General features: G+C 38.1%; 1 long non-coding RNA gene across 1 annotated transcript in view; it reads left to right on the top strand.

Annotated features, from left to right (window-relative positions):
- The window catches only part of LOC134758368 (uncharacterized), a 28,593-nt gene that overhangs the window by 1,614 nt on the left and 13,594 nt on the right, over nucleotides 1–13,385 (top strand). Inside the window, exon 2 of the long non-coding RNA XR_010133527.1 lies at nucleotides 9,782–9,992. This is a non-coding gene — a long non-coding RNA (uncharacterized lncRNA). The remainder of the gene's footprint in view (nucleotides 1–9,781; nucleotides 9,993–13,385) is intronic.

The raw sequence follows: 13,385 nt of genomic DNA, 5'->3' as shown, positions 1-13,385 counted from the left end.
GAGGAATTAGCAGGGACTTTGGAGCCAGACAGACCCTGTTTAAAGTGGGGATTGTGAGAATAAAATAATATATGATATTAACAAATATTGAGCCAGATGCCAGAAACAATCCTAAGGACTTTTCATATTTTCATTTAATTCTCACAGTAACTTTGGTAAAGTTACTAGCCCTACTTTGCAGACGGGGAAACAGATGCAGAAACCTTAAGTAGTTTTGGCAAATTCATATAGCAAGTAAGTGGCTCCAGTTTGAAACCTACAGACATAATTGCTATACTATAGTGTCTCAAAATACGTCCAGAAGCAAGTAGAAAACTTGGCATAGTACTTGATGCACACTGGAAGCTCAACAAATATTTTTTGTAAGCCGTATGCCCTTTAGTCAATGAATACAAGTGTCATTTTATATAAGATGTATGCATTCAAAATAAAGCAACTAGAAAACCTAGACTGATAGACCTAGTTGGCTTTGTTTGACATGTCACCAATTCTGTACCTCGGGAACTGTGATTGTTATATTGATTACTATTTTTTGCTGCTGTTTTATTTCTCCAGAAAAAGATTCTCCGCATTCTTCATTTTCATGTCGGTACCTTCTCAATTCCTAGTAATTAATTCTAAATACGTGTGTTTAAGGTTAAACTATCTGAAATGAGGTTAGGCATATTAGTGGCAATTTAAAACAAGTAATTTCTAGGAATTGCTGTAAGATCCTCAAGGAGTCACTAGGTGGAGATGTTGTGAGGTACAAAGATTGTTCTTGGAAATAGCCTGGAAGGTTGTTGAACATTGCTGGTTTTCTTGTTTCCCTTTTTGTCTTTTTTCTCCCCAAGTATAAAGAAAACCAAATAGACAAGGGCTTCTCAACAGGCATTACAGTCAGACCATAGAACCTTGCCATAGATGAGACAGTGTTGTTTAAAGACCCTTCCCATACTTAACATTGTATGTCATTTTGGTTAGATTTTGTCTAAGTTTTTATTATCCAAAAGTTTATTAATAGGTATACTTTTCAAATGCTATAAAAACTATTTTCTGCATGTACAATTAAAGAAATGACCTTTAACTTTATTTCTCAAGGCTCCCAGAGAAAGAGATCCAAAACACTTTTATCAGCTAGAATTCTTCAGTAACAGATTCCAAATTGGATTTGTTTTAAGATTATTTGAGCTTATGGGAAAAGGTGACCCAAATGAGTAAGAAGGAAGACGATAAGCAATGTAAAGGCGTTTGCGACTAAAAAGAAGTGTTGAAAGATACTTGGCATACAAGGGAGAAAATAGAAGGGGATCTCTGCAAACACCAGAAAGAGAAATAATAGTGACTGTGTGACATGGGAAGTAAAAGTTATCAATAAAAAATTGGAAGGAGCCGGGTGTGGTGGCACACACCTGTAGTCCTAACTACTCTGAGTTAGGCTGAGACAAGAGGATCACTTAAGCCCAGGAGTTTGAGGCTGCAGTGAGCTATGACCGTGCCACAGCACTCCAGCCTGGATGACAGAGTGAAACCCTGCCTCAAAAAAAAAAAAAAAAAAAGGAAGAGATGCAAAATTCAAGTGGTTAAAAATAGTCTGAATACATGTATTTTCCCCATAGAAAATGCAAGCTTTTATATCACTTAGAAGTTATTTTCATATACATTCTGCAAAATACACCCCCTGACAAAGGAAAGAGAAGCAATGGGAAATCTTCAAAATGTTTAACATCCAACTTAGTCCTCTGTTCCTTATAAATGAGCCTGTGCAGTGGTCTGGTTTATTTTCCATGTGTTGGAGCTTCTTCAGCTTCCTTTATCACTGTGGCAGTGATATGACACAGATCCACCAAAAACATGGCAGCTACTTGCATGTTTATAGAATTAATGATCTACAGCACATCGCTCAGGAACAAGGAACTCTTTAATGTGGTGAATCTTCAATTGAAATGTCATCTCAAACCTGTTTTGGAAGTGTGGATTAGGGGTTTTGTTTTATTTTATGTGTGTAGTAAGTATGTTTATTCTAATTCACTGACCCTTACTTTCTTATCCTGGTTTAATGCATTCTGCCTGACAGATGAATTTGAACTTTTCATTATACTGGAAGGTGAGCATCAGCACCAAGATGACTATATGTGGCGGGAGAGGCGCGTTAACATTGCTTTTTTCCAGTTATGGTGATGAGCCATATTTACATCCTGTCAGTGTACCTCCTATGATTAACAACCTCACTTCCCAAGGCAGCAAATCAGAACCTGAGATCTTCTTCACATGTAGCTAATGGCCTATATATGGACCAAACCCATGACCAAGGCCTCAGTTGACATAGGGGCAAACTAAAGGAAGTACTCATAAAGCTAACCCTTTTCAGATTGGTATAAGTTGTTAGTTAACATCAGGATCCACTTATCTAATTATTAAAAATAAATACATAAATAAACCACAATAATAGAAATAGGTGATGCGAAAGGAAATACACATTTTTCTCTGAGAGATCTAGGATTAACTCACAACATAAGAAACTAATATATGTAATAAAAAAATAAGTTTCTGATAGTGAAGACTGATTAACTTTGGTTGAGAGAGAGAATGTGATTAAATCTTTCCTGTCTTATCTCACTGGATAAGTTTGGTAGTGTGCTTCCCTGCGTAACAAGTTACAGTGAAAACTAGAGCTGTAAGACACCTTAGCAACCATTTGGCTGGGAAAGCTGAAATCAACTTGCCCCAAGTCAAAGAGCCAGTTAGCAGCAATACTGGATCTCCAACTCCTCTCTTCTAACTTTCATTCTGATACTCTGGTTCTCCCAGAAACTTTTAAATTGCATTTTAAGTTTTTTTAAGCCATCATAAATATATTCCATGAAGAAAATTATTTTGGTTGAGGACAACAGGGCCAGCATTGGTTCAGGCACTTCAGTATACCTGGCCATGAAGGATGTGTGAGGCAAAGCACTTTCTTAGGCATGACATTTCTCTCTTAGCACTCCATGGATGGCATCTTCCCTAGATGATTCCAGCTGTGACAGTCCAACTCTGTCATTTGTCACTGCAGAGGAAGCAGAGAGAGACTCCCGTTTGGTGCCCAAGAGGGCACTTTGCTTGCATTTCTCAAATGCAGGAAATAAGGAGAGTCCATGGAACTCGAAGGGGAAAGAGGAATGCCATTATGACCCATAATGCAGTCTGGGTTCTAAACTAAGCATCAGATCTTTCTAATGAGTCACTGTATCTCTCTTAATTTGCATTGATCAGCTTCTATGCACAGTCGCTAGGGCATCCCTGAAATCACGGGCTTTTTATGTTTTGCCACCTTTTACGTATTCCACTCCAATTCTGATTCTTAATAAATTAGATACATTTCTCTCAACCTGTGTCTTAACAACACTGAATTAGTAAACCCTTCTGACAAGAAAAAAGAAAAAAGGCCAAAAAGCAGTCTTGTTCTGCTGTCAAAATAATTAATTCAAATGTAAACTTTTGAAACATCTACAATCTGTAATTCTGGTTTTCATTAAGACTGAGTCCTGTGGCCCTGTGTATGTTTGGCAGGCTAACCAGACTGAGTTAGAACTTCCTCTCTGATGCAGTCCAGTAGCTCTGTGTAACCCAAATAGAGGTCTTTAGTTCTATTAATAAATGTTATTCTATGAGATAGAATAACTCTGTAGTATGTATTTAGTGGGGTAAAGATTGGGTGAGTAGTTTATAGGTCAATTAGTTGGAGGTTCAAGGGGTAAGCAGGGAGTGATCAGTGGAATGACTAAGATGTAAATTCAGAATGGTTGTTCAGAAGATTGATTCAGAAGATCAAATGAAGATCAAATGAATGAAATGAAGCAAGAAGAGAAGTTTAGAGAAAAAAGCATGAAAAGAAACGAACAGAGCCTCCAAGAAATATGGACTGTGTGAAAAGACCAAATCTACGTCTGATTGGAGTACCTGAAAGTGACAGGGAGAATGGAACCAAGTTGGAAAACACTCTGCAGGATATTATCCAGGAGAACTTCCCCAATCTAGCAAGGCAGGCCAACATTCACATTCAGGAAATATAGAGAACGCCACAAAGATACTTCTTGAGAAGGGCAACTCCAAGACACATAATTGTCAGATTCACCAAAGTTGAAATGAAGGAAAAAATGTTAAGGGCAGCCAGAGAGAAAGGTTGGGTTACCCACAAAGGGAAGCCCATCAGGCTAACAGCAGATCTCTTGGCAGAAACTCTACAAGCCAGAAGAGAGTGGGGGCCAATATTCAACATTCTTAAAGAAAAGAATTTTCAACCCAGAATTTCATATCCAGCCAAACTAAGCTTCATAAGTGAAGGAGAAATAAAATCCTTTACAGACAAGCAAATGCTGAGAGATTTTGTCACCACCAGGCCTGCCCTACAAGAGCTCCTGAAGGAAGCACTAAACATGGAAAGGAACAACCGGTACCAGCCACTGCAAAAACATGCCAAATTGTAAAGACCATCGATGCTAAGAAGAAACTGCATCAACTAACAAGAAAAATAACCAGTTAACATCATAATGACAGGATCAAATTCACACATAACAATATTAACCTTAAATGTAAATGGGCTAAATGCTCCAATTAAAAGACATAGACTGGCAAATTGGATAAAGAGTCAAGACCCATCAGTGTGCTGTATTCAGGAAACCCATCTCACATGCAGAGACACACATAAGCCCACAATAAAGGGATGGAGGAAGATCTACCAAGCAAATGGAAAACAAAAAAAGGCAGGGGTTGCAATCCTAGTCTCTGATAAAACAGACTTTAAACCAACAAAGATCAAAAGAGACAAGACCATTACATAATGGTAAAGGGATCCATTCAACAAGAAGAGCTAACTATCCTAAATAGATATGCACCCAATACAGGAGCACCCAGATTCATAAAGCAAGTCCTTAGAGACCTACAAAGAGACTTAGACTCCCACACGATAATAATGTGAGACTTTAACACCCCACTGTCAACGTTAGACAGATCTACAAGACAGAAAGTGAAAAAGGATATCCAGGAATTGAACTCAGCTCTGCATCAAGCAGACCTAATAGACATCTACAGAACTCTCCACCCCAAATCAACAGAATATACCTTCTTCTCAGCACCACATTGCACTTATTCCAAAATTGACCACATCGTTGGAAGTAAAGCACTCCTCAGCAAATGTAAAAGAACACAAATTGTAACAAACCGTCTCTCAGACCACAGTGCAATCAAACCAGAACTCAGGATTAAGAAACTCACTCAAACCGCTCAACTACATGGAAACTGAACAACCTGCTCCTGAATGACTACTGGGTACATAATGAAATAAAGGCAGAAATAAAGATGTTCTTTGAAAACAGTGTGAAAGAAGACACAACATACCAGAATCTCTGGGACACATTTAAAGCAGTGTGTAGAGGGAAATTTATAGCACTAAATACCCACAAGAGAAAGCAGGAAACATCTAAAATTGACACCTTAACATCACAATTAAAAGAACTAGATAGGCAAGAGCAAACACATTCAAAAGCTAGCAGAAGGCAAGAAATAACTAAGATCAGAGCAGAACTGAAGGAGATAGAGACACAAAAAAACCTTCAAAAAATCAGTGAATCCAGGAGCTGGTTTTTTGAAAAGATCAAGAAAATTGATAGACCACTAGCAAGACTAATAAAGAAGAAAAGAGAGAAGAATTAAATAGACGCAATAATAAATGATAAAGGAGATATTACCACCGATCCCACAGAAATACAAACTACCATCAGAGAATACTGTAAACACCCTACACAGATAAACTAGAAAATCTGGAAGAAATGGATAAATTCCTGGACACATACACCCTCCCAAGACTAAACCAGGAAGAAGTTGAATCCCTCAATAGACCAATAACAGGCTCTGAAATTGAGGCAATAATAGCCTACCAACCAAAAAAAGTCCAGGACCAGACGGATTCACAGCCGAATTCTACCAGAGGTAAAAGGAGGAGCTGATACCATTCCTTCTGAAACTATTCCAATCAATAGAAAAAGAGGGAATCCTCCCTAACTCATTTTATGAGGCCAGCATCATCCTGATACCAAAGCCTGGCAGAGACACAACAAAAAAAGAGAATTTTAGACCAATATCCCTGATGAACATCAATGCAAAAATCCTCAATGAAATACTGCAAACCAAATCCAGCAGCACATCAAAAAGCTTATCCACTATAATCAAGTGGGTTTCATCCCTGGGATGCAAGGCTGGTTCAACATATGCAAATCAATAAATGTAATCCATCATATAAACAGAACCAAAGACAAAAACCACATGATTATCTCAATAGATGCAGAAAAGGCCTTTGACAAAATTCAACAACCCTTCATGCTAAAAACTCAATAAATTAGGTATTGATGGGACGTATCTCAAAATAATAAGAGCTATTTATGACAAACCCACAGCCAATATCCTACAGAATGGGTAAAAACTGGAAGCATTCCCTTTGAAAACTGGCATAAGACAGGGATGCCCTCTCTCACCACTCCAGTCAACATAGTGCTGGAAGTTCTGGCCAGGGCAATCAGGCAGGAGAAAGAAATAAAGGGTATTCAATTAGGAAAAGAAGAAGTTAAGTTGTCCCTGTTTACAGATGACATGATTGTATATTTAGAAAACCGCATCGTCTCAGCCCAAAATTTCCTTAAGCTGAGAGGCAACTTCAGCAAAGTCTCAGGATATAAAATGAATGTGCAAAAATCACAAGCATTCTTATACACCAATAACAGCAAACAGCCAAATCATGAGTGAACTCCCATTCACTATTGCTACAAAGAGAATAAAATTCCTAGGAATCCAGCTTACAAGGGATGTGAAGGACCTCTTCAAGGAGAACTACAAACCACTGCTCAATGAAATAAAAGAGGACACAAACAAATGGAAGAACATTCCATGCTCATGGATAGGAAGAATCAATATCATGAAAATAGCCATACTGCCAAAGGTAGTTTATAGATTCAATGCCATCCCCATCAAGCTACCAATGACTTTCTTCACAGAATTAGAAAAATCTACTTTAAAGTTCATATGGAACCAAAAAAGAGCCTACATTGCCAAGACAATCCTAAGCAAAAAGAACAAAGCTGGAGGCATCACACTACCTGACTTCAAACTACACTACAAGGCTACAGTAACCAAAACAGCATGGTACTGATACCAAAACAGAGATATAGACCAATGGAACAGAACAGAGCCCTCAGAAATAATACCACACATCTACAACCATCTGATCTTTGACAAACCTGACAAAAACAAGAAATGGGGAAAGGATTCCCTATTTAATAAATGGTGCTGGGAAAACTGGCTAGCCATATGTAGAAAGTAGAAACTGGATCCCTTCCTTACAGCTTATATGAAAATTAATTCAAGATGGATTAAAGACTTAAATGTTAGACATAGGCAGTACCATTGAGGACGTAGGCATGGGCAAGGACTTCATGTCTAAAACACCAAAAGCAACGGCAACAAAAGCCAAAATTGACAAATGAGATCTAATTAAACTAAAGAGCTTCTGCACAGCAAAAGAAACTGCCATCAGAGTGAACAGGCAACCTACAGAATGGGAGAAAATTTTTGCAATCTACTCATCTGACAAAGGGCTAATATCCAGAATCTACAAAGAATTCAAACAAACTTACGAGAAAACAAACAACCCCATCAAAAAGTGGGCGAAGGAGGTGAACAGAAACTTCTCAAAAGAAGACATTTATGCAGCCAACAGACACATGAAAAAATGCTCATCATCACTGGCCGTCAGAGAAATGCAAATCAAAACCACAGTGAGATACTATCTCACACCAGTTAGAATGGCGATCATTAAAAAGTCAGGAAACAACAGGTGCTGGAGAGGATGTGGAGAAATAGGAACACTTTTACACTGTTGGTGATACTGTAAACTAGTTCAACCATTGTGGAAGACAGTGTGGTGATTCCTCAGGGATCTAGAACTAGAAATACCATTTGACCCAGCCATCCCATTACTGGGTATATACCCAAATGATTATAAATCATGCTGCTATAAAGACACATGCATACGTATGTTTATTGTGGCACTATTCACAACAGCAAAGATGGAGCCAACCCACATGTCCATCAGTGATAGACTGGATTAAGAAAATGTGGCACATATACACCATGGAATACTATGCAGCCATAAAAAGATGAGTTAATGTCCTTTGTAGGGACATGGATGAAGCTGGAAACCATCATTCTTCAGCAAACTATCACAAGGACGAAAAACCAAACACCGCCTGTTCTCACTCATAGGTGGGAATTGAACAAAGAACACTTGGACACAGGCTGGGGAACATCACACATCGGGGCCTGTCATGGGGTAGGGAGAGGGTGGAGGGTTAGCATTAGGAGATATACCTAATGTAAATGACGAGTTAATGGGTGCAGCACACCAACATGGCACATGTATACATATGTAACAAACCTGCACGTTGTGCTCATGTACTCTAGAACTTAAAGCATAAAAATAAATAAATAAATAAATAAATAAATAAAAATAAAAGTGTTCCTTTAAAAAAAATAGTAGTGGAATGACATTTGTAATGTCTAGAGTTTAGAGAAGGCTAAAGTATGTTGAAATTGATGGGCATGTGACTCTAAAATTAGGTTTTAGACAATCTGTGCGGCTCTTATTCATTTATCCCTTGATGGAAATTATGGCGAAGCTTAAATTCCTGCAGATCCTAAAGGAAATTTTTCAGCCAGCCTTCTCTTTAGCCTCTGGAAGTATTCTTAGCTGGCACAGAGGACTTCATCCTCTTCATCACTGGAAAAGTGGTTCAAGGGCATGTTCAACATTGCTCAACAAATATTTGTCTAGAACTTTCTGATTTCTAATAATGATAGCAAGTCTAATGAGTTGTACTTCAAAACATTTTTTGAGTCAAAATGATAAGGTGGAAATACAGTGGGCTTTGGAATGAGACAGGTCAAATGCTGGCAGTGTAACTTCGGACATGAATTATTTAGTTTCCCAAGTCTCCACTTTTACATAAGTTACCTTTTTTTTTTTTTTTTTAGCAATATTGTCTCCCTTGTCTGATTGTTGTCTGGAATAAGGAAGATGCTGTGTCTGTCATGATGGGCTGGGTTATGCTGCAATAATAAACAGTCCCACAAATTCCAGCTTAAAACAACAAAGTGTATTTCTCTCTGGAGCTGTGGTGTCTGTAGCTCTGATCCTAAGCAGTCATCCTTCAGCTCTTTACTCAGGAGTCAAGACTGATGGAGCATCACTGGTTGTTACATTGCAGGTTGCCATGGCAGAGAGAAAGGAGACTCTGCAGGGTCCTGCATGGGCAAGTCAGTGCTAGGTTCTAAAATGGCAAGTCTTTTTCAGGTACAGGCTGTGATACAGGTGGTGGTCAATTTCAGATTCACTGTATCTTCTAAGAAACTCATGCAGAGTCCTCCTCTTCCTCATGCAGGTTACCTTCTGGGACATTCCAGCATCTGCAGGGCCATTAGGACTACATGTACCCATGTGCCTGCCCCTTTCTGGCATGGAACCTGGGAATGGACCGTCATAGTCTGGTGGGATCAGCCCATCTTTGATCAACTTCCAGATCTGCTGGCTAGAGTTGGCATTGACTGTTTGGTTGGTTTCACTGGGATCCTATGAGGCCTTTTTGTCATGGCAGAGGATGCTGGAGGCATGCCTCTTCGGTTGCCTGAGCAAGATGTATGGCTGTGGCCATGGTACTCAAAGAAAAATAACATATCTGACTTTTTTTCTCTTAAAAATTACATTATCTTTTAGGTGAATGAGAATCAGGCAGATTCTCCTGAAACACATCCACAAGCTGAAGGCAGAGAAGGCCTGCAAGAAGCCCCTGGCTAACCAGATAGGCCCCCAAGTAAGACCAAGGAAGTACAGGAGTGCCCCGAGGAGCCACTTCAGGCCAAGAAGGAGGTAACCAAGACTCTGTCCAAGCAGGAAGAGATGAAGACATGAAGGCCCCCCTCTCTTAGTAAGCATAGTGGTTGATGTGGTTTGGCTCTGTGTCCCCACCCAAATCTTATTTCAAGTTGTAATCCCTGTTAGTCCAGGGAGGGTCCTGGTGGCAGGTGACTGGGTCATGGGGGCAGTTTCCCCCATGCTGTTCTCATGATAGGGAGTTCTCACAAGATCTGATGGTTTAAAAGTGGCAGTTTCCCCTGGACTCTGTCTTTCTCCTGCTGCCTTGTGAAGAAGGTGCTTTCTTCCCCTTCATCTTCTGCCATAATTGTAAGTTTCCTGAGGCATCCCCAGCTATAGGGAACTGCAAGTCAATTAAACATCTTTTTTTTTTTATAAATTACCCAGTCTCAGGTAGTATCTTTATAGCAAGGTGAAAATGGGCTAATTATATCTATCAGTCACTCAGTAAAACAAGCCTTCATCTGCCATAAGAAAAAAGATAACATTGTAATTAGCCGAATAAATATATGTGTTGGATTTTGTTTTAATAAGGCATGTGTGAGTTGATTATGTACCGTTTGTTGTCATGTCTGAACACAACCTCCTATGATATGTATGCACAAGGTTAAAAAACACACGAAACCTAGATACTGTTTAGGCTGAGAACTAGAATGACCACAGGGGCGGTCAGCTTCTCACCTATGGGGTGGACACTGTCAGGTAAAGTTAATAAGAAGTCACTCAGTAAAGATTTAACACTAGATTTCTCTTTACAGTAGAAACTTACCTCACTAATTCAGATTAAAAGGAGGAAAAGGGATTTTGTCTTGAGAAAAAATTAAAATATTTTATATGTCCAGACTAACAATAAGCATTTACCATTTTATACAGAAATTTGAAAAATAAATTCTGACCAAATGACTTCTTTTGAGAACAGATTTATTGAATACATAAGAGTGATTTATAGTGTACTTGCAAGTAAATGGGTATAAATAAATGACTTCTTAAGAAGTGTTTGGGATCCTTAAATGATTGTCTAAAGTAATTTAAGTATTCTGTCTTGTACCCTTGGCCATGCTACTAATTTTTTTAAACTCTTGCAGAATTAAACCTTAGCCCATCCCTGTCAGGAATGTCACAAAATACAAATTGTTGAGATCTGAATTAATGAGACTTTAGGTATATCAGTACATAATTTAAAGCCACTATGTTACTGGTCTTAGTAGTGACAAGGGAATAAGCAAATTGAATGTGTTACCAATTGTTAATTCACACTGAGGTTGCCAATTTACGCATTAAGAACTTAATAAAGGAAGTAGGGATTTAATACAATGGGAGAAGATACTGAATGAGTTCTTTTTTTTCCCTTTCCCACCTCCTATGATAGATTTATTATTTTTCTGCTGATATGAAAATTATATATTCTATTTGACTAACCCGCTACAACCTATACCTATCAACATTTGTGTTTTCTTTCTGATTAAGACAGGGACTTCAGAACTCTCTCAGCTCCCTCTTTTCTTCCCTACTTCCCCAGCCAAACTACACATACCTGCTTTGTTGCTGTTACATGGAATTTTAGTTTTGGATCATCACACACACACACACACACACACACACACACTCACACACACATTTTTTTCTTAAACATTATTTAAATTAGTTATTTACTCAATCCTTATTCCTGTATGACTGCCTAGATTTATTTCTCTTAGGATATTTTTTCCAATAGTCTTTTCAAAACTGGGCTTTGAATACAAACTTTCTGAGCCTTGAATGTCTGACATCATCATATTTCTTGCTCCATCATTTTTAGATATTAGTTTTTCTGGGTATAAATTCTTTTTACATCAGTACCTTGAAATAGTACTTCATTATCTTTTTGCCTCCAGTGTTATTATGGATGAGTCTGATGTCAACCTAATCTTGTTCTTTTGAAGATTTTATGTTCTTCCTTTATGTAATCACTTATTATTTCTCTCTCTTTGATCTTAAATTTTATCACAATGTATCAAGGTATAGGGTTTTTTTCATCTATTTTGTTGAGTTATCTATGATAATCCATCTGAAGATTGAAATCTGAAGGATCAGAGATTTTTATCTTTCTTTGATTCTAGACTATTGTCAGTCTGTTAATATTTCCTTCTTTCTGCCTAATTGTTTTCCTCATCAAGGTTTGTTGTGAGTTACGTGACATGTTTGTGTCTCTCCTACATCTCCCACAAATAGCTCTTTTGTATTTCCTACTCCTTAAAATAGTAATAGCTTATATTTATGCAGGATTAGTTATTTGCCAGAGACTCTTATGTGTACTGTGCATATATTAACTCATTTAATCCTCATTACAATCATATAGTGTAGGTACTATTATTATCTACCCATTTTATAGATGAAAAAAGTCATTACATATTAGTCAAGTGAATTGCTCAGAGCATTTCAGCTAATATTTGGCAGAGTTGAGATTTGAACCCAGGCTTCGGGATCCAGGGTTGCACACTTTTAACCACTACGCCATGTGGCCTTTTATTTGTCCCTGATGCTATTGGTAAAGTTCTTTGACTTTGTAGCTTTCAGCTCCTAATTAACTTATTGGTTGTATCTGTTCTGCTATTTATCTTTCCTGTTGAGATTTTACTTTAAATCATATTTTTAATACATAACTGTTTCCACCTTTTTTTTTAATAACTACTAGTTCTTGCTTCGTGTTACTGTTAGCCTCCTTTATTTCTTAGAGAATATATGTTAGTTTAGTTTCATTTGGAAGATATTAACTTAATCTACTATAGCTTGTTTATTGTGTCGGTGTTGCCCTATTTGGTTATCTAATATTCTTTGTGAGTTTATAGTCAAATCTGCAGTCTTCATTAGTAATGTGAATTGGCGGCAAAGGACAGTGTACCCTTCTTGGTTATTTAAGGAGTCAGCAGCTGGCCATCAGCCAGTAGAGTCTTCCTATGTTTTAGTCATAGTACCCAGTGCTCGTGGAATGAACAGAGAAGAAGGGACAACTCCAGGACCTGCCTCTATTTTTATCTACTCTTCACCACAGCCAACACAACCCTGATGTAACTCTCCCACTAGGTGCCCTAGCTAGTGCTGACATTTTCCTGCTTCTCTGTCAAAGTTGTATTCCACCCAGTAGAATTTGAGAGAATGAAATTATATCACACAAGCTTTTCCCAAAATTTCTCCCACAATGATGTCCACCCTGCTACATCTTGACTGCTGTTTTTTGCCAAAACATTTTTAGTCTTCTCAGGGTTTCTCACATTTTTAACAATAGGTTTTTATATCCTTTGAGGTCTGTCTTGAAATTGTGAAATCTCCAGGGTTTGGTCCTGGGGAACTGCTTGCTGCCAATGCAAAGTAGCCATCTAATGAGGAACCAGAAACCCTGAACTCAGTCGTTAAATAAATATAGAAGTGGGAAGATAATGTTTTTGACATAATACAAATAAACAAT

The sequence above is a fragment of the Gorilla gorilla genome, chromosome 3 (assembly GCF_029281585.2).
Source record: "Gorilla gorilla gorilla isolate KB3781 chromosome 3, NHGRI_mGorGor1-v2.1_pri, whole genome shotgun sequence".
NCBI lineage: Eukaryota > Metazoa > Chordata > Mammalia > Primates > Hominidae > Gorilla > Gorilla gorilla.
Note: the sequence above shows the minus strand (reverse complement) of the source record. Positions and strands in the feature narration are given on the sequence as shown.